The following is a 21,586-nucleotide window of genomic DNA, read 5'->3' on the forward strand; positions in this document are numbered from 1 at the left end:
TTAACCATCTGTGTCTAAACAAATGTCTTCCCAGGACAATATATTCTCTCTTCCATGTGACTTGTGTGGGTGTGGACCTGTGTTTGACGCCATGCTTTCCTGATTGGGACGGGTACTTGGTCAGAAGGGTTAATCAGCCTTTTGAGCCATGCCAAGCCGTAGTGGGAGGTGTTTAATTGACCTCTGTGACACGGCTTTTGTTTCTTCAACTGTCACTGGGTTTCATTTCAGTGCGGCTCCTGACACCTTGCAGGTGAGGAGAGATAGACTTTTATGTAGAGATGTAATAGAAGAGATTTTGTGTGGGAAGTAATACACTGAATTTGGAAGAGGATATTGGCATCTAGGGTGGTCCCCATACCAATATTTTGGTACCGGTACCAACATGTATTTCGATACCGCAAAAAAAGCCATTATTGTCTTTATTGTAACAAAATATCTTAGAGTACATGAAACATATGTTTATTATTGTAATTTAGTCCTTAAATAAAACATACTAGACAACTTGTCTTTTAGTAGTAAGTAAACAAACAAAGACTCATAATTAGTCTGCTGACATATGCAGTAACATATTGTGTCATTTATCTACCTATTATTTTGTCTACATTATGAGGGACAAACTGTAAAAATTGATTATTCATCTACTTGTTCATTTACTGTTAATATCTGCTAATTTTCTGTTTTAACATGTTCTATCTACACTTCTGTTAATGCCATCAGTGACACCTCGATCTGAGTGTCAACTGCATAGTTGTGCTAGGACAGGTTGATGCTGCGTAGTGGCCAATACTTGAACAATAGGGGGCTCAGAATGGAACCCAGGGCAACCCCAGAGGTCAAAGCCATTTGCTCAGAGACACAGTTGGCAGTTTCAACAAAGTGTGTCCTGTGATGGAGGTAGGACTTGAACCAGCCAGTGTTCTAACCTCTGGAATAAGATAAGATGGTCAACTGTGTCAAAGGTGGCACTCTGGTCCAGCAGAACCAAGACAGAGACTTTCCCTGCGTCTGTGTTCAGGTGTTGTCCCCTGGATCAGAGCTGTTTCAGTGCTGTGGTGGTGCCTAAACCTGGTTGGGAAGTATCAAACACATTGTCACACTCAGCTGGTGGTCACGGCTTGATGAGGCCATCAGGACCAAGTCCTCGGCCAAGAGAAGAGGTTAGATCCTGAAGCCTCCAAAGTGGACACCCTCAAGGCTCTTGGCCAAGCCTAGAGATTGTGTCCATGAAAGTTAAGAACACTACAGCCTTGGCGGAGGACACGGTTTACAGTGAACATGCTGGACTTACGTGAACCAGGCTCCTCTTCCGGTGTTACAAGGACCAGATGCCTTGGATCCTTCACTCCCTAAAGATTTCAACAATCCACGGTTTAATCAGCAGGTGTGACAACTTCTCGCCATGTGTTGAATATTATATGGTGCATGAAATAGGGATAACTTTTTTACTTTCCATACAATACTGATATTGCAGCCCTGAGTTTTGGCCAATACCGATATTGATCCGATATCATCGGGAATCACACGTATTGTTTTGTAGTAGGAAAGGCTTGATCAAGTGACATTGATAGGTTTTAAAAAAAAACACTAAACCCTTTATTCCCATCTGGAATGTACTTATTGGAGTGGTTGTTGTTTTTTTGGCGACACCTGGTGGCCACAATAATTAAAGGAAGCTCATTCATCAGAGAAATTGAATGATGTGGACACATTTGTTACTGGCTACTTTTTAATACTCTTTGTATGTGTAAGTAAGATACTTGTTTAGACTGACCAATAGTTGACTATTGACACTATTGTTCACAGAATGGATAGCTGTTGCTAGGCAACATAGCATCAGTAGTAGACTCTATGGTGTGGAGTCTTACCTTATAGAGTGGAATGCAATACAATCACGTCGCTTTTTGGTGCAAACATGCTTAAACTGCTTCACCTGTGCAATATCAAGAGTCACTTTATGCAAGTCCAGTAGACTCTTAAAGGGGAACTGCACTTTGTGTAGGATGTTGCCTATCATTCTCAATCCTTGCGTGTTGTATGTTTATTTCTGCATTCTAACTCCTACTACGCAAGTACGAGGTGGCCAACAATGCAGCTAATGGGAGTCATCTATAATGTCAGAAGTGCCGCTGACAGTTTGGTTATGTTTGGGTTTTCCTGTGTTTAGAATCACTTCCTGTCCTGGTGCTCTTGTTTGGTCACTGTTTCCTGTTTGGTCCCTGTGTTTTGCAACACCTTTACTTCCGGTTCCATGTCCTGTCAGCACACCTGTTCCTTGTTTCATTAGTTCTATTTAGTTCCACCTGGTCCCTGTTGGATCATTCTCTCTTGCTCTTCTTTTTGAGATGGATGCTTCGTGTGCTGTTTTGGTTCCACGCTTCCTTGCAAGTAATAAATTGTTGTTTTTTTTAACTTGCATTCCACCTGCCATTGTCTGCATCCTTGGGGTGACACATCTCACCACCCCGTGACTCATAAAGCCCTCTAAAAAACATCCAACAAAACTCCATTTACACTCCATAACCTGAATATTAAGCATTAGCGATATTAAGTGCTAATGTCGAGGAACTACTTGTAGTGATCACAGGGAGCTAATTAGCAATTGCAGCTGTTGACATATTTTGCCAGTGAGCTTCTGCATGGCCTCTGAGATGGTGAAAGTTAATTGTAGATGATAAATCATGTCTCACACTAGAAGGTTGTGGCCATAAACCGAGAAGTTGACAGTCAACTCAGACCTGGAGATGGCGAGATAGACACTTGTTTCTATTTGTTGTTAGTTTTTTGTTTTTTTTACCAGCGTGAATATTATGATTAATTCTTCAACTAAACGGGAAGATATAAACATCCCATCAGTTGGCATCACAGTGAGAGCAGACATTGGACAGTAAGATATTGTTTTATTATGTTTGTATATCCATCCATCCATCCATTTTCTACCGCTTATTCCCTTTGGGGTCGCGGGGGGCGCTGGAGCTTATCTCAGCTACAATCGGGCGGAAGGCGGGGTACACCCTGGACAAGTCGCCACCTCATCACAGGGCCAACACAGATAGACAGACAACATTCACACTCACATCCACACACTAGGGCCAATTTAGTGTTGCCAATCAACCTATCCCCAGGTGCATGTCTTTGGAGGTGGGAGGAAGCCGGAGTGCCCGGAGGGAACCCACGCAGTCACGGGGAGGACATGCAAACTCCACACAGAAAGATCCCGAGCCCGGGATTGAACCCAAGACTACTCAGGACCTTCGTATTGTGAGGCAGATGCACAACCCCTCTTCCACCGTGCTGTCCATGTTTGTATATCTTGTTTAGCAATTAGCAATACTGCTACTTGATGCATCTGATTAGTACTCAGCTTCTTAAACCTTTAGCTTATCTTCCTTATATTCAGGATCAAAAATAGAAGTCTTTGAACCATCATTTGTCCCAAAGTAGTCTTTGTTGTCTCTCATCAAGTCTTCTATAATAAGTGGTTTCTGTTAATGTTCAAGGTAAGAGCGAATGTTGTGATGCGTCTGTGAAATTAATATGTCGCCATATGCTTAAGATGATCAAAATACGTGAATATGACATGTTATTATGAATGTTACTACATTACGTATATACTTACATCATGTATATCCATCCCATCCATTTTCTACCGCTTATTCCCTTTGGGGTTGCGGGGGGCGCTGGAGCCTATCTCAGCTACAATCGGGCGGAAGGCGGGGTACACCCTGGACAAGTCGCCATCTCATCGCAGGGCCAACACAGATAGACAGACAACATTCACACTCACATCCACACACTAGGGCCAATTTAGTGTTGCCAATCAACTTATCCCCAGGTGCATGTCTTTGGAAGTGGGAGGAAGCCGGAGTACCCGGAGGGAACCCACGCAGTCACGGGGAGGACATGCAAACTCCACACAGAAAGATCCCGAGCCCGGGATTGAACCCAAGACTACTCAGGACCTTCGTATTGTGAGGCAGATGCACTAACCCCTCTCCCACCGTGAAGCCCTCATCATGTATATATTACATGTTATTATGAATGTTACTACATGACATAAATACTTACATCATGTATATATTACATGTTATTATGAATGTTACTACATTACATATATACTTACATCATGTATATATTACATGTTATTATGAATGTTACTACATGACATATATACTTACAGTGTGTATAAAATATGTAAAAATGATATGTTATTATGAATGTTACTACATTACGTATATACTTACATCATGTATATATTACATGTTATTATGAATGTTACTACATTACATATATACTTACATCATGTATATATTACATGTTATTATGAATGTTACTACATGACATATATACTTACAGTGTGTATATAAAATATGTAAACATGACATGTTATTATGAATGTTACTACATTACGTATATACTTACATCATGTATATATTACATGTTATTATGAATGTTACTACATTACATATATACTTACATCATGTATATATTACATGTTATTATGAATGTTACTACATGACATATATACTTACAGTGTGTATATAAAATATGTAAACATGACATGTTATTATGAATGTTACTACATTACGTATATACTTACATCATGTATATATTACATGTTATTATGAATGTTACTACATGACATAAATACTTACATCACGTATATATTACATGTTATTATGAATGTTACTGTATTACATATATACTTACAGTGTGTATATAAAATATGTAAATATTACATGTTATTATGAATGTTACTACATGACATATATACTTACAGTGTGTATATAAAATATGTAAACATGACATGTTATTATGAATGTTACTACATGACATATATACTTACAGTGTGTACATAAAATATGTAAACATTGCATGTTATTATGAATGTTACTACATGACATATACAGCATGTGTGTAAAACTATGATGGGGGTTGTTGAATGTGTTTCAGAGCACTTTATAAGCAGAACAGAGTGAATCCCGTTACCTCCGTTCTTAGCTGACTCTTGCTGGTGTTTATTTACAAGATAGAATGTATAAAACAAAAAAAGAAAATGTGTGTTTGTTTTAAGTATTGTGAATGATAGGCGACAGTCCAAAAATAGTGCAGTTTCCCTTTAAGTGTGTCCATGTTGACAGTACCTTTATTTTTGGTTTCAGTTGATATACATCTTAATATATATTATTGTAATGATACAACATTTATATTATTCAAAAACATAAATATATATTATTATTTTCCTGCAATGTGATATGTGAGTCAATAAACATTGATGCATTAGTCCAAGGTCATGTAGGCTTTGGTACAGATGCTGCCGTGATTAATTGGTGTTCTTCATCCATAGCTGGAGTGAGGAAGAGTAAAGATATTCTTCATTCAGCCTGCTGTGAGTTGAGCTCAGGCTGGACTGAACAAGTAGCCTCATTACAGAGGCAATGGTAGCAAAAGGAGGACGCTGGATTTACCTTTTCAGTTGTCTAATGTGATGTTTACTACATGGGTGCGGTTTGTCACTACACTGTTGATGCAATGACTTGTTGTTTGACGCTGGACAATGACTTGTTGCTGCACTGGACAATGACTTGTTGCTGCACTGGACAATGACTTGTTGCTGCACTGGACAATAACTTGTTGCTGCACTGGACAATGACTTGTTGTTTGACACTGGACAATGACTTGTTGCTGCACTGGACAATGACTTGTTGCTGCACTGGACAATGACTTGTTGCTGCACTGGTCAATAACTTGTTCTTGCACTGGACAATAATTTGTTGCTGCACTGAACAACGACTTGTTGCTGCACTGGACAATGACGTGTTGCTGCATTGGACAATGACTTGTTGCTGCACTGGACAATAACTTGTTGCTGCACTGGACAATGACTTGTTGTTTGACACTGGACAATGACTTGTTGCTGCACTGGACAATGACTTGTTGCTGCACTGGACAATGACTTGTTGCTGCACTGGTCAATAACTTGTTCTTGCACTGGACAATAATTTGTTGCTGCACTGAACAACGACTTGTTGCTGCACTGGACAATGACGTGTTGCTGCATTGGACAATGACTTGTTGCTGCACTGGACAATAACTTGTTGCTGCACTGGACAATGACTTGTTGTTTGACACTGGACAATGACTTGTTGCTGCACTGGACAATGACTTGTTGCTGCACTGGACAATGACTTGTTGCTGCACTGGTCAATAACTTGTTCTTGCACTGGACAATAATTTGTTGCTGCACTGGACAATGATTTGTTGCTGCACTGGACAATGACTTGTTGCTGCACTGGACAATGACTTGTTGCTGCACTGGACAATAACTTGTTTCTGCACTGGACAATGATTAATTGCTGCACTGAACAACGACTTGTTACTGCACTGGACAATAACTTGTTGCTGCACTGGAAAATGACTTGTTGCTGCACTGGACAATGAATTGTTGCTACACTGGACAATGACTTGTTGTTTAACGCTGGACAATGACTTGTTGCTGCACTGAACAACGACTTGTTGCTGCACTGGACAATGACTTGTTGCTGCACTGGACAATGACTTGTTGCTGCACTGAACAACGACTTGTTGCTGCACTGGACAATGACTTGTTACTGCACTGGACAATGACTTGTTGCTGCACTGGACAATGACTTGTTGCTGCACTGGTCAATAACTTGTTCTTGCACTAGACAATAATTTGTTACTGCACTGGACAATGACTTGTTGCTGCACTGGACAATGACTTGTTGTTGCACTGGACAATGACTTGTTGTTTGACACTGGTCAATGACTTGTTGCTGCACTGGACAATGACTTGTTGCTGCACTGGACAATGACTTGTTGCTGCACTGGTCAATAACTTGTTCTTGCACTGGACAATAATTTGTTGCTGCACTGGACAATGACTTGTTGCTGCACTGGACAATAATTTGTTGCTGCACTGGACAATGACTTGTTGCTGCACTGGACAATGACTTGTTGCTGCACTGGACATTGACTTGTTGATGCACTGGACAAATACTTGTTGCTGCACGGGACAACGACTTGTTGCTGTACTGGAAAATACTTGTTGCTGCACTGGACAATGATTTGTTGCTGCACTGGACAATGACTTGCTGCTGCACTGGACAATGACTTGTTGCTGCACTGGTCAATAACTTGTTCTTGCACTGGACAATAATTTGTTGCTGCACTGGACAATGACTTGTTGCTGCACTGGACAATGACTTGTTGCTGCACTGGACAATGACTTGTTGCTGCACTGGTCAATAACTTGTTCTTGCACTGGACAATAATTTGTTACTGCACTGGACAATGACTTGTTGCTGCACTGGACAATGACTTGTTGCTGCACTGGACAATGACTTGTTGCTGCACTGGACAATGACTTGTTGCTGCACTGGACAATGACTTGTTGCTGCACTGGACAATGACTTGTTGCTGCACTGGACAATGACTTGTTGCTGCACTGGACAATGACTTGTTGCTGCACTGGTCAATAACTTGTTCTTGCACTGGACAATAATTTGTTGCTGCACTGGACAATGACTTGTTGCTGCACTGGACAATAATTTGTTGCTGCACTGGACAATGACTTGTTGCTGCACTGGACAATGACTTGTTGCTGCACTGGACAATAACTTGTTTCTGCACTGGACAATGATTAATTGCTGCACTGAACAACGACTTGTTGCTGCACTGGACAATGACTTGTTGCTGCATTGGACAATAACTTGTTGCTGCACTGGACAATAACTTGTTGCTGCACTGGACAATGACTTGTTGCTGCACTGGTCAATAACTTGTTCTTGCACTGGACAATGACTTGTTGCTGCACTGGACAATGAATTGTTGCTACACTGGACAATGACTTGTTGTTTAACGCTGGACAATGACTTGTTGCTGCACTGAACAACGACTTGTTGCTGCACTGGACAATGACTTGTTGCTGCACTGGACAATGAATTGTTGCTGCACTGGACAATGACTTGTTGCTGCACTGGACAGTGACTTGTTGCTGCACTGGACAATGACTTGTTTCTGCACTGGACAATGACTTGTTGCTGCACTGGACAATGACTTGTTGCTGCACTGGACAATAACTTGTTGCTGCACTGGACAACGACTTGTTGCTGCACTGGACATAGACTTGTTGCTGCACTGCACAATGACTTGTGGCTGCACTGGACAATGACTTGTTGTTTGACGCTGGACAATGACTTGTTGATGCACTGGACAATGACTTGTTGCTGCACTGGACAATGACTTGTTGCTGCACTGGACAACAACTTGTTGCTGCACTGGACAACGACTTGTTGCTGCACTGGACATAGACTTGTTGCTGCACTGGACAATGACTTGTTGCTGCACTGGACAATGACTTGTTGTTTGACGCTGGACAATGACTTGTTGCTGCACTGAACAACGACTTGTTGCTGCACTGGACAATGAATTGTTGCTCCACTGGACAATGAATTGTTGCTGCACTGGACAATGACTTGTTGCTACACTAGACAATAACTTGTTGCTGCACTGGACAATGACTTGTTGTTTGACGCTGGACAATGACTTGTTGCTGCACTGGACAATGACTTGTTGTTTGACGCTGGACAATGACTTGTTGCTGCACTGGACATAGACTTGTTGCTGCACTGGACAATGACTTGTGGCTGCACTGGACAATGACTTGTTGTTTGACGCTGGACAATGACTTGTAGCTGCACTGGATAATGACTTGTTGTTTGACGCTCGACAATGACTTGTTGCTGCACTGGACAATGACTTGTTGCTGCACTGGACAATGACTTGTGGCTGCACTGGAAAATGAAGTGTTGTTTGATGCTGGACAATGACTTGTTGCTGCACTGGACATAGACTTGTTGCTGCACTGGACAATGACTTGTGGCTGCACTGGACAATGACTTGTTGTTTGACGCTGGACAATGACTTGTTGCTGCACTGGACAATGACTTGTTGTTGCACTGGACAATGACTTGTTGCTGCACTGGACAATGACTTGTTGTTTGACGCTGGACAATGACTTGTTGCTGCACTGGACAATGACTTGTTGTTGCACTGGACAATGACTTGTTGCTGCACTGGACAATGATTTGTTGTTGCACTGGACGATGTCTTGTTGCTCCACTGGACAATGACTTATTGCTGCACTGGACAATGACTTGTTGCTGCACTGGAAAATGACTTGTTGCTAAACTGGAAAATGACTTGTTGCTGCACTGGACAACAACTTGTTGCTGCACTGGACAATGACTTGTTGCTGCACTGAACAACGACTTGTTGCTGCACTGGACAATGAATTGTTGCTCCACTGGACAATGAATTGTTGCTGCACTGGACAATGACTTGTTGCTGCACTGAACAATGACTTGTTGCTACACTAGACAATAACTTGTTGCTGCACTGGACAATGACTTGCTGTTTGACGCTGGACAATGACTTGTTGCTGCACTGGACAATGACTTGTTGTTTGACGCTGGACAATGACTTGTTGCTGCACTGGACATAGACTTGTTGCTGCACTGGACAATGACTTGTGGCTGCACTGGACAATGACTTGTTGTTTGACGCTGGACAATGACTTGTTGCTGCACTGGACAATGACTTGTTGTTTGACGCTCGACAATGACTTGTTGCTGCACTGGACAATGACTTGTTGCTGCACTGGACAATGACTTGTGGCTGCACTGGAAAATGAAGTGTTGTTTGATGCTGGACAATGACTTGTTGCTGCACTGGACATAGACTTGTTGCTGCACTGGACAATGACTTGTGGCTGCACTGGACAATGACTTGTTGTTTGACGCTGGACAATGACTTGTTGCTGCACTGGACAATGACTTGTTGTTGCACTGGACAATGACTTGTTGCTGCACTGGACAATGACTTGTTGTTTGACGCTGGACAATGACTTGTTGCTGCACTGGACAATGACTTGTTGTTGCACTGGACAATGACTTGTTGCTGCACTGGACAATGATTTGTTGTTGCACTGGACGATGTCTTGTTGCTCCACTGGACAATGACTTATTGCTGCACTGGACAATGACTTGTTGCTGCACTGGAAAATGACTTGTTGCTAAACTGGAAAATGACTTGTTGCTGCACTGGACAACAACTTGTTGCTGCACTGGACAACGACTTGTTGCTGCACTGGACAATGACTTGTTGCTGCACTGGACAACAATTTGTTGCTGCACTGGACAATGACTTGTTGCTGCACTGGACAACAATTTGTTGCTGCACTGGACAATGACTTGTTGCTGCACTGGACAATGACTTGTTGCTGCACTGGACAATGACTTATTGCTGCACTGGACAATTACTTGTTGCTGCACTGGACAACGACTTATTGCTGCACTGGAAAATACTTGTTGCTGCACTGGACAATGATTTGTTGCTGCACTGGACAATGACTTGTTGCTGCACTGGACAATGATTTGTTGTTGCACTGGACAATAACTTGTTGCTGCACTGGACAATGACTTGTTGCTGCACTGGACAATGTCTTGTTAATGCACTGGACAATGACTTATTGCTGCACTGGACAATGACTTGTTGCTGCACTGGACAACGACTTGTTGCTGCACTGGACAATGACTTGTTGTTTGACGCTGAACAATGACTTGTTGCTGCACTGGACAATGACTTGTTGCTGCACTGGACAATGACTTGTTGCTGCACTGGACAATAACTTGTTTCTGCACTGGACAATGATTAATTGCTGCACTGAACAACGACTTGTTGCTGCACTGGACAATGACTTGTTGCTGCATTGGACAATAACTTGTTGCTGCACTGGACAATAACTTGTTGCTGCACTGGACAATGACTTGTTGCTGCACTGGACAATGAATTGTTGCTACACTGGACAATGACTTGTTGCTGCACTGAACAACGACTTGTTGCTGCACTGGACAATGACTTGTTGCTGCACTGGACAATGACTTGTTGCTGCACTGGACAATGACTTGTTGCTGCACTGGACAGTGACTTGTTGCTGCACTGGACAATGACTTGTTTCTGCACTGGACAATGACTTGTTGCTGCACTGGACAATGACTTGTTGCTGCACTGGACAATGACTTGTTGCTGCACTGGACAACGACTTGTTGCTGCACTGGACATAGACTTGTTGCTGCACTGCACAATGACTTGTGGCTGCACTGGACAATGACTTGTTGTTTGACGCTGGACAATGACTTGTTGATGCACTGGCCAATGACTTGTTGCTGCACTGGACAATGACTTGTTGCTGCACTGGACAACGACTTGTTGCTGCACTGGACAACGACTTGTTGCTGCACTGGACATAGACTTGTTGCTGCACTGGACAATGACTTGTTGCTGCACTGGACAATGACTTGTTGTTTGACGCTGGACAATGACTTGTTGCTGCACTGAACAACGACTTGTTGCTGCACTGGACAATGAATTGTTGCTCCACTGGACAATGACTTGTTGCTGCACTGGACAATGACTTGTTGCTGCACTGAACAATGACTTGTTGCTACACTAGACAATAACTTGTTGCTGCACTGGACAATGACTTGTTGTTTGACGCTGGACAATGACTTGTTGCTGCACTGGACAATGACTTGTTGTTTGACGCTGGACAATGACTTGTTGCTGCACTGGACATAGACTTGTTGCTGCACTGGACAATGACTTGTGGCTGCACTGGACAATGACTTGTTGTTTGACGCTGGACAATGACTTGTAGCTGCACTGGATAATGACTTGTTGATTGACGCTCGACAATGACTTGTTGCTGCACTGGACAATGACTTGTGGCTGCACTGGAAAATGAAGTGTTGTTTGATGCTGGACAATGACTTGTTGCTGCACTGGACATAGACTTGTTGCTGCACTGGACAATGACTTGTGGCTGCACTGGACAATGACTTGTTGTTTGACGCTGGACAATGACTTGTTGCTGCACTGGACAATGACTTGTTGCTGCACTGGACAATGACTTGTTGTTTGACGCTGGACAATGACTTGTTGCTGCACTGGACAATGACTTGTTGCTGCACTGGACAATGACTTGTTTGACGCTGGACAATGACTTGTTGCTGCACTGGACAATGACTTGTTGTTGCACTGGACAATGACTTGTTGCTGCACTGGACAATGATTTGTTGTTGCACTGGACAATGACTTGTTGCTGCACTGGACGATGTCTTGTTGCTCCACTGGACAATGACTTATTGCTGCACTGGACAATGACTTGTTGCTGCACTGGAAAATGACTTGTTGCTAAACTGGAAAATGACTTGTTACTGCACTGAACAAAGACTTGTTGCTGCATTGGACAATGACTTGTTGCTGCACTGGACAACAACTTGTTGCTGCACTGGACAACGACTTGTTGCTGCACTGGACAATGACTTGTTGCTGCACTGGACAACAATTTGTTGCTGCACTGGACAATGACTTGTTGCTGCACTGGACAATGACTTGTTGCTGCACTGGACAATGACTTATTGCTGCACTGGACAATTACTTGTTGCTGGACTGGACAACGACTTATTGCTGCACTGGAAAATACTTGTTGCTGCACTGGACAATGACTTGTTGCTGCACTGGACAATGATTTGTTGTTGCACTGGACAATGACTTGTTGCTGCACTGGACAATGACTTGTTGCTGCACTGGACAATGTCTTGTTGCTGCACTGGACAATGACTTATTGCTGCACTGGACAATGACTTGTTGTTTGACGCTGAACAATGACTTGTTGCTGCACTGGACAATGATTTGTTGCTGCACTGGACAATAACTTGTTGCTGCACTGGACAATAACTTGTTGCTGAACTGGACAATGACTTGTTGCTGAACTGGACAATGACTTGTTGCTGCACTGGACAATGATTTGTTGCTGCACTGGACAATTACTTGTTACTGCACTGGACAATGATTTGTTGCTGCACTTGACAATGACTTGTTGCTGCACTGGACAATAACTTGTTGCTGCACTGGACAATGACTTGTTGTTTGACGCTGGACAATGACTTGTTGCTGCACTGGACAATGACTTGTTGCTGTACTGGACAATGACTTGTTGCTGCACTGGACAATGACTTGTTGCTGTACTGGACAATGACTTGTTGTTTGACGCTGGACAATGACTTGTTGCTGCACTGGACAATGACTTGTTGTTGCACTGGACAATGACTTGTTGCTGCACTGGACAATGACTTGTTGTTTGACGCTGGACAATGACTTGTTGCTGCACTGGACAATGACTTGTTGTTGCACTGGACAATGACTTGTTGCTGCACTGGACAATGATTTGTTGTTGCACTGGACGATGTCTTGTTGCTCCACTGGACAATGACTTATTGCTGCACTGGACAATGACTTGTTGCTGCACTGGAAAATGACTTGTTGCTAAACTGGAAAATGACTTGTTGCTGCACTGGACAACAACTTGTTGCTGCACTGGACAACGACTTGTTGCTGCACTGGACAATGACTTGTTGCTGCACTGGACAACAATTTGTTGCTGCACTGGACAATGACTTGTTGCTGCACTGGACAACAATTTGTTGCTGCACTGGACAATGACTTGTTGCTGCACTGGACAATGACTTGTTGCTGCACTGGACAATGACTTATTGCTGCACTGGACAATTACTTGTTGCTGCACTGGACAACGACTTATTGCTGCACTGGAAAATACTTGTTGCTGCACTGGACAATGATTTGTTGCTGCACTGGACAATGACTTGTTGCTGCACTGGACAATGATTTGTTGTTGCACTGGACAATGACTTGTTGCTGCACTGGACAATGACTTGTTGCTGCACTGGACAATGTCTTGTTGCTGCACTGGACAATGACTTATTGCTGCACTGGACAATGACTTGTTGCTGGACTGGACAACGACTTGTTGCTGCACTGGACAATGACTTGTTGTTTGACGCTGAACAATGACTTGTTGCTGCACTGGACAATGACTTGTTGCTGCACTGGACAATGACTTGTTGCTGCACTGGACAATAACTTGTTTCTGCACTGGACAATGATTAATTGCTGCACTGAACAACGACTTGTTGCTGCACTGGACAATGACTTGTTGCTGCATTGGACAATAACTTGTTGCTGCACTGGACAATAACTTGTTGCTGCACTGGACAATGACTTGTTGCTGCACTGGACAATGAATTGTTGCTACACTGGACAATGACTTGTTGCTGCACTGAACAACGACTTGTTGCTGCACTGGACAATGACTTGTTGCTGCACTGGACAATGACTTGTTGCTGCACTGGACAATGACTTGTTGCTGCACTGGACAGTGACTTGTTGCTGCACTGGACAATGACTTGTTTCTGCACTGGACAATGACTTGTTGCTGCACTGGACAATGACTTGTTGCTGCACTGGACAATGACTTGTTGCTGCACTGGACAACGACTTGTTGCTGCACTGGACATAGACTTGTTGCTGCACTGCACAATGACTTGTGGCTGCACTGGACAATGACTTGTTGTTTGACGCTGGACAATGACTTGTTGATGCACTGGCCAATGACTTGTTGCTGCACTGGACAATGACTTGTTGCTGCACTGGACAACGACTTGTTGCTGCACTGGACAACGACTTGTTGCTGCACTGGACATAGACTTGTTGCTGCACTGGACAATGACTTGTTGCTGCACTGGACAATGACTTGTTGTTTGACGCTGGACAATGACTTGTTGCTGCACTGAACAACGACTTGTTGCTGCACTGGACAATGAATTGTTGCTCCACTGGACAATGACTTGTTGCTGCACTGGACAATGACTTGTTGCTGCACTGAACAATGACTTGTTGCTACACTAGACAATAACTTGTTGCTGCACTGGACAATGACTTGTTGTTTGACGCTGGACAATGACTTGTTGCTGCACTGGACAATGACTTGTTGTTTGACGCTGGACAATGACTTGTTGCTGCACTGGACATAGACTTGTTGCTGCACTGGACAATGACTTGTGGCTGCACTGGACAATGACTTGTTGTTTGACGCTGGACAATGACTTGTAGCTGCACTGGATAATGACTTGTTGTTTGACGCTCGACAATGACTTGTTGCTGCACTGGACAATGACTTGTGGCTGCACTGGAAAATGAAGTGTTGTTTGATGCTGGACAATGACTTGTTGCTGCACTGGACATAGACTTGTTGCTGCACTGGACAATGACTTGTGGCTGCACTGGACAATGACTTGTTGTTTGACGCTGGACAATGACTTGTTGCTGCACTGGACAATGACTTGTTGCTGCACTGGACAATGACTTGTTGTTTGACGCTGGACAATGACTTGTTGCTGCACTGGACAATGACTTGTTGCTGCACTGGACAATGACTTGTTGTTTGACGCTGGACAATGACTTGTTGCTGCACTGGACAATGACTTGTTGTTGCACTGGACAATGACTTGTTGCTGCACTGGACAATGATTTGTTGTTGCACTGGACAATGACTTGTTGCTGCACTGGACGATGTCTTGTTGCTCCACTGGACAATGACTTATTGCTGCACTGGACAATGACTTGTTGCTGCACTGGAAAATGACTTGTTGCTAAACTGGAAAATGACTTGTTACTGCACTGAACAAAGACTTGTTGCTGCATTGGACAATGACTTGTTGCTGCACTGGACAACAACTTGTTGCTGCACTGGACAACGACTTGTTGCTGCACTGGACAATGACTTGTTGCTGCACTGGACAACAATTTGTTGCTGCACTGGACAATGACTTGTTGCTGCACTGGACAATGACTTATTGCTGCACTGGACAATTACTTGTTGCTGGACTGGACAACGACTTATTGCTGCACTGGAAAATACTTGTTGCTGCACTGGACAATGATTTGTTGCTGCACTGGACAATGATTTGTTGTTGCACTGGACAATGACTTGTTGCTGCACTGGACAATGACTTGTTGCTGCACTGGACAATGTCTTGTTGCTGCACTGGACAATGACTAATTGCTGCACTGGACAATGACTTGTTGCTGCACTGGACAATGACTTGTTGTTTGACGCTGAACAATGACTTGTTGCTGCACTGGACAATGATTTGTTGCTGCACTGGACAATAACTTGTTGCTGCACTGGACAATAACTTGTTGCTGAACTGGACAATGACTTGTTGCTGAACTGGACAATGACTTGTTGCTGCACTGGACAATGATTTGTTGCTGCACTGGACAATTACTTGTTACTGCACTGGACAATGATTTGTTGCTGCACTTGACAATGACTTGTTGCTGCACTGGACAATAACTTGTTGCTGCACTGGACAATGACTTGTTGTTTGACGCTGGACAATGACTTGTTGCTGCACTGGACAATGACTTGTTGCTGTACTGGACAATGACTTGTTGCTGTACTGGACAATGACTTGTTGCTGTACTGGACAATGACTTGTTGCTGCACTGGACAATGATTTGTTGCTTCACTGGACAATGATTTGTTGCTGCACTGGACAATTACTTGTTGCTGCACTGGACAATTACTTGTTGCTGCACTGGACAATTACTTGTTGCTGCACTGGACAATGACTTGTTGCTGCACTAGACAATGACTTGTTGCTGCACTGGACAATTACTTGTTGCTGCACTGGACAATGACTTGTTGCTGCACTGGACAATTACTTGTTGCTGCACTGGACAATGACTTTTTGCTGCACTGGACAATTACTTGTTGCTGCACTGGACAATGACTTGTTGCTGCACTGGACAATGACTTGTTGCTGTACTGGACAACGACTTGTTGCTGCACTGGACAATGATTTGTTGCTTCACTGGACAATGACTTATTGCTGCACTGGACAATTGCTTGTTGCTTCACTGGACAATGACTTGTTGCTGCACTGGACAATGACTTGTTGCTGCACTGGACAATGACTTGTTGCTGCACTGGACAATGACTTGTTGCTGCACTGGACAATTACTTGTTGCTTCACTGGACAATGATTTGTTGCTGCACTGGACATAGACTTGTTGCTGCACTGGACAATGACTTGTTGCTGCACTGGACAATGACTTGTTGTTTGACGCTGGACAATGACTTGTTGCTGCACTGAACAACGACTTGTTGCTGCACTGGACAATGAATTGTTGCTCCACTGGACAATGAATTGTTGCTGCACTGGACAATGAATTGTTGCTGCACTGGACAATGACTTGTTGCTGCACTGAACAATGACTTGTTGCTACACTAGACAATAACTTGTTGCTGCACTGGACAATGACTTGTTGTTTGACGCTAGACAATGACTTGTTGCTGCACTGGACAATGAATTGTTGCTGCACTGGACAATGACTTGTTGCTGCACTGAACAATGACTTGTTGCTACACTAGACAATAACTTGTTGCTGCACTGGACAATGACTTGTTGTTTGACGCTGGACAATGACTTGTTGCTGCACTGGACATAGACTTGTTGCTGCACTGGACAATGACTTGTGGCTGCACTGGACAATGACTTGTTGTTTGACGCTGGACAATGACTTGTAGCTGCACTGGATAATGACTTGTTGTTTGACGCTCGACAATGACTTGTTGCTGCACTGGACAATGACTTGTTGCTGCACTGGACAATGACTTGTGGCTGCACTGGAAAATGAAGTGTTGTTTGATGCTGGACAATGACTTGTTGCTGCACTGGACATAGACTTGTTGCTGCACTGGACAATGACTTGTGGCTGCACTGGACAATGACTTGTTGTTTGACGCTGGACAATGACTTGTTGCTGCACTGGACAATGACTTGTTGTTGCACTGGACAATGACTTGTTGCTGCACTGGACAATGACTTGTTGTTTGACGCTGGACAATGACTTGTTGCTGCACTGGACAATGACTTGTTGTTGCACTGGACAATGACTTGTTGCTGCACTGGACAATGATTTGTTGTTGCACTGGACGATGTCTTGTTGCTCCACTGGACAATGACTTATTGCTGCACTGGACAATGACTTGTTGCTGCACTGGAAAATGACTTGTTGCTAAACTGGAAAATGACTTGTTGCTGCACTGAACAACGACTTGTTGCTGCACTGGACAATGACTTGTTGCTGCACTGGACAACAACTTGTTGCTGCACTGGACAACGACTTGTTGCTGCACTGGACAATGACTTGTTGCTGCACTGGACAATGACTTGTTGCTGCACTGGACAACAACTTGTTGCTGCACTGGACAATGACTTGTTGCTGCACTGGACAATGACTTGTTGCTGCACTGGACAACAACTTGTTGCTGCACTGGACAACGACTTGTTGCTGCACTGGACAATGACTTGTTGCTGCACTGGACAATGTCTTGTTGCTGCACTGGACAATGACTTGTTGCTGCACTGGACAATGACTTGTTGCTGCACTGGACAATGACTTGTTGCTGCACTGGACAATGACTTGTTGCTGCACTGGACAATGACTTGTTGCTGCACTGGACAATGACTTGTTGCTGCACTGGACAATAATTTGTTACTGCACTGGACAATTACTTGTTGCTGCACTGGACAATGATTTGTTGCTGCACTGGACAACGACTTGTTGCTGCACTGGACAATGACTTGTTGCTGCACTGGACAATAATTTGTTGCTGCACTGGACAATGACTTGTTGCTGCACTGGACAATGACTTGTTGCTGCACTGGACAATGACTTGTTGCTGCACTGGACAATGACTTGTTGCTGCACTGGACAATAATTTGTTACTGCACTGGACAATTACTTGTTGCTGCACTGGACAATGATTTGTTGCTGCACTGGACAACGACTTGTTGCTGCACTGGACAATGACTTGTTGCTGCACTGGACAATAATTTGTTGCTGCACTGGACAATGACTTGTTGCTGCACTGGACAATGACTTGTTGCTGCACTGGACAATGACTTGTTGCTGCACTGGACAATGACTTGTTGCTGCACTGGACAATAATTTGTTGCTGCACTGGACAACGACTTGTTGCTGCACTGGACAATGACTTGTTGCTGCACTGGACAATAATTTGTTGCTGCACTGGACAATGACTTGTTGCTGCACTGGACAATGACTTGTTGCTGCACTGGACAATGACTTGTTGCTGCACTGGACAATGACTTGTTGCTGCACTGGACAATAATTTGTTGCTGCACTGGACAATGACTTGTTGCTGCACTGGACAATGACTTGTTGCTGCACTGGACAATGACTTGTTGCTGCACTGGACAACAACTTGTTGCTGCACTGGACAATGACTTGTTGCTGCACTGGACAATGACTTGTTGCTGCACTGGACAATGACTTGTTGCTGCACTGGACAACAACTTGTTGCTGCACTGGACAACGACTTGTTGCTGCACTGGACAATGACTTGTTGCTGCACTGGACAATGTCTTGTTGCTGCACTGGACAATGACTTGTTGCTGCACTGGACAATGACTTGTTGCTGCACTGGACAATGACTTGTTGCTGCACTGGACAATGACTTGTTGCTGCACTGGACAATGACTTGTTGCTGCACTGGACAATGACTTGTTGCTGCACTGGACAATAATTTGTTACTGCACTGGACAATTACTTGTTGCTGCACTGGACAATGATTTGTTGCTGCACTGGACAACGACTTGTTGCTGCACTGGACAATGACTTGTTGCTGCACTGGACAATAATTTGTTGCTGCACTGGACAATGACTTGTTGCTGCACTGGACAATGACTTGTTGCTGCACTGGACAATGACTTGTTGCTGCACTGGACAATGACTTGTTGCTGCACTGGACAATAATTTGTTACTGCACTGGACAATTACTTGTTGCTGCACTGGACAATGATTTGTTGCTGCACTGGACAACGACTTGTTGCTGCACTGGACAATGACTTGTTGCTGCACTGGACAATAATTTGTTGCTGCACTGGACAATGACTTGTTGCTGCACTGGACAATGACTTGTTGCTGCACTGGACAATGACTTGTTGCTGCACTGGACAATGACTTGTTGCTGCACTGGACAATAATTTGTTGCTGCACTGGACAACGACTTGTTGCTGCACTGGACAATGACTTGTTGCTGCACTGGACAATATTTTGTTGCTGCACTGGACAATGACTTGTTGCTGCACTGGACAATGACTTGTTGCTGCACTGGACAATGACTTGTTGCTGCACTGGACAATGACTTGTTGCTGCACTGGACAATAATTTGTTGCTGCACTGGACAATGACTTGTTGCTGCACTGGACAATGACTTGTTGCTGCACTGGACAATAATTTGTTGCTGCACTGGACAATGACTTGTTGCTGCACTGGACAATGACTTGTTGCTGCACTGGACAATGACTTGTTGCTGCACTGGACAATAATTTGTTACTGCACTGGACAATGACTTGTTGCTGCACTGGACAATAACTTGTTGCTGCACTGGACAATGACCTCTTGCTGCACTGGACAATGACTTGATGCTGCACTGGACAATAACTTGTTGCTGCACTGGACAATAACTTGTTGCTGCACTGGACAATGACTTGTTGCTGCACTGGACAATGACTTGTTGGTGCACTGGACAATGACTTGTTGCTGCACTGGACAATAACTTGTTGCTGCACTGGACAATGACTTGTTGCTGCACTGGACAATGACTTGTTGCTGCACTGGACAATAACTTGTTGCTGCACTGGACAATGACTTGTTGCTGCACTGGACAATGACTTGTTGCTGCACTGGACAATGACCTCTTGCTGCACTGGACAATGACTTGTTGCTGCACTGGACAATAACTTGTTGCTGCACTGGACAATGACTTGTTGCTGCACTGGACAATGACTTGTTGTTGTATTGGACAATCACTTGTTGCTACACTGGACAATAACTTGTTGCTACACTGGACAATAACTTGTTGCTGAATTGGACAATGACTTGTTGCTGCACTGGACAATGACTTGTTGCTGAGCTGGACAACGACTTGTTGCTGCACTAGACAATGACTTGTTGCTGCACTGGATAACGACTTGTTGCTGCACTGGAAAATACTTGTTGCTGCACTGGACAATGATTTGTTGCTGCACTGGACAATGACTTGTTGCTGCACTGGACAAATACTTGTTGCTGCACGGGACAACGACTTGTTGCTGCACTGGAAAATACTTGTTGCTGCACTGGACAATGACTTGTTGCTGCACTGGACAAATACTTGTTGCTGCACGGGACAACGACTTGTTGCTGCACTGGAAAATACTTGTTGCTGCACTGGACAATGATTTGTTGCTGCACTGGACAATGACTTGTTGCTGCACTGGACAATAACTTGTTACTGCACTGGACAATGACTTGTTGCTGCACTGGACAATGACTTGTTGCTGCACTGGACAAATACTTGTTGCTGCACGGGACAACGACTTGTTGCTGCACTGGAAAATACTTGTTGCTGCACTGGACAATGATTTGTTGCTGCACTGAACAATGATTTGTTGCTGCACTGGACAATGACTTGTTGCTGCACTGGACAATAACTTGTTGCTGCACTGGACAATGACTTGTTGCTGCACTGGACAATGACTTGTTGCTGCACTGGACAATAACTTGT

The 21,586-nt window shown here is 43.9% G+C and overlaps 1 protein-coding gene across 1 annotated transcript in view; it reads left to right on the plus strand.

Moving 5' to 3' along the window:
* LOC140679808 (phosphatidylethanolamine-binding protein 4) overlaps nucleotides 1-21,586 on the plus strand; it is a 224,441-nt gene that overhangs the window by 74,053 nt on the left and 128,802 nt on the right. The gene's annotated exons all lie outside the window — the stretch shown is intronic.

This window comes from Nerophis lumbriciformis, linkage group LG24 (genome assembly GCF_033978685.3).
Source record: "Nerophis lumbriciformis linkage group LG24, RoL_Nlum_v2.1, whole genome shotgun sequence".
In the NCBI taxonomy this organism is placed as follows: domain Eukaryota; kingdom Metazoa; phylum Chordata; class Actinopteri; order Syngnathiformes; family Syngnathidae; genus Nerophis; species Nerophis lumbriciformis.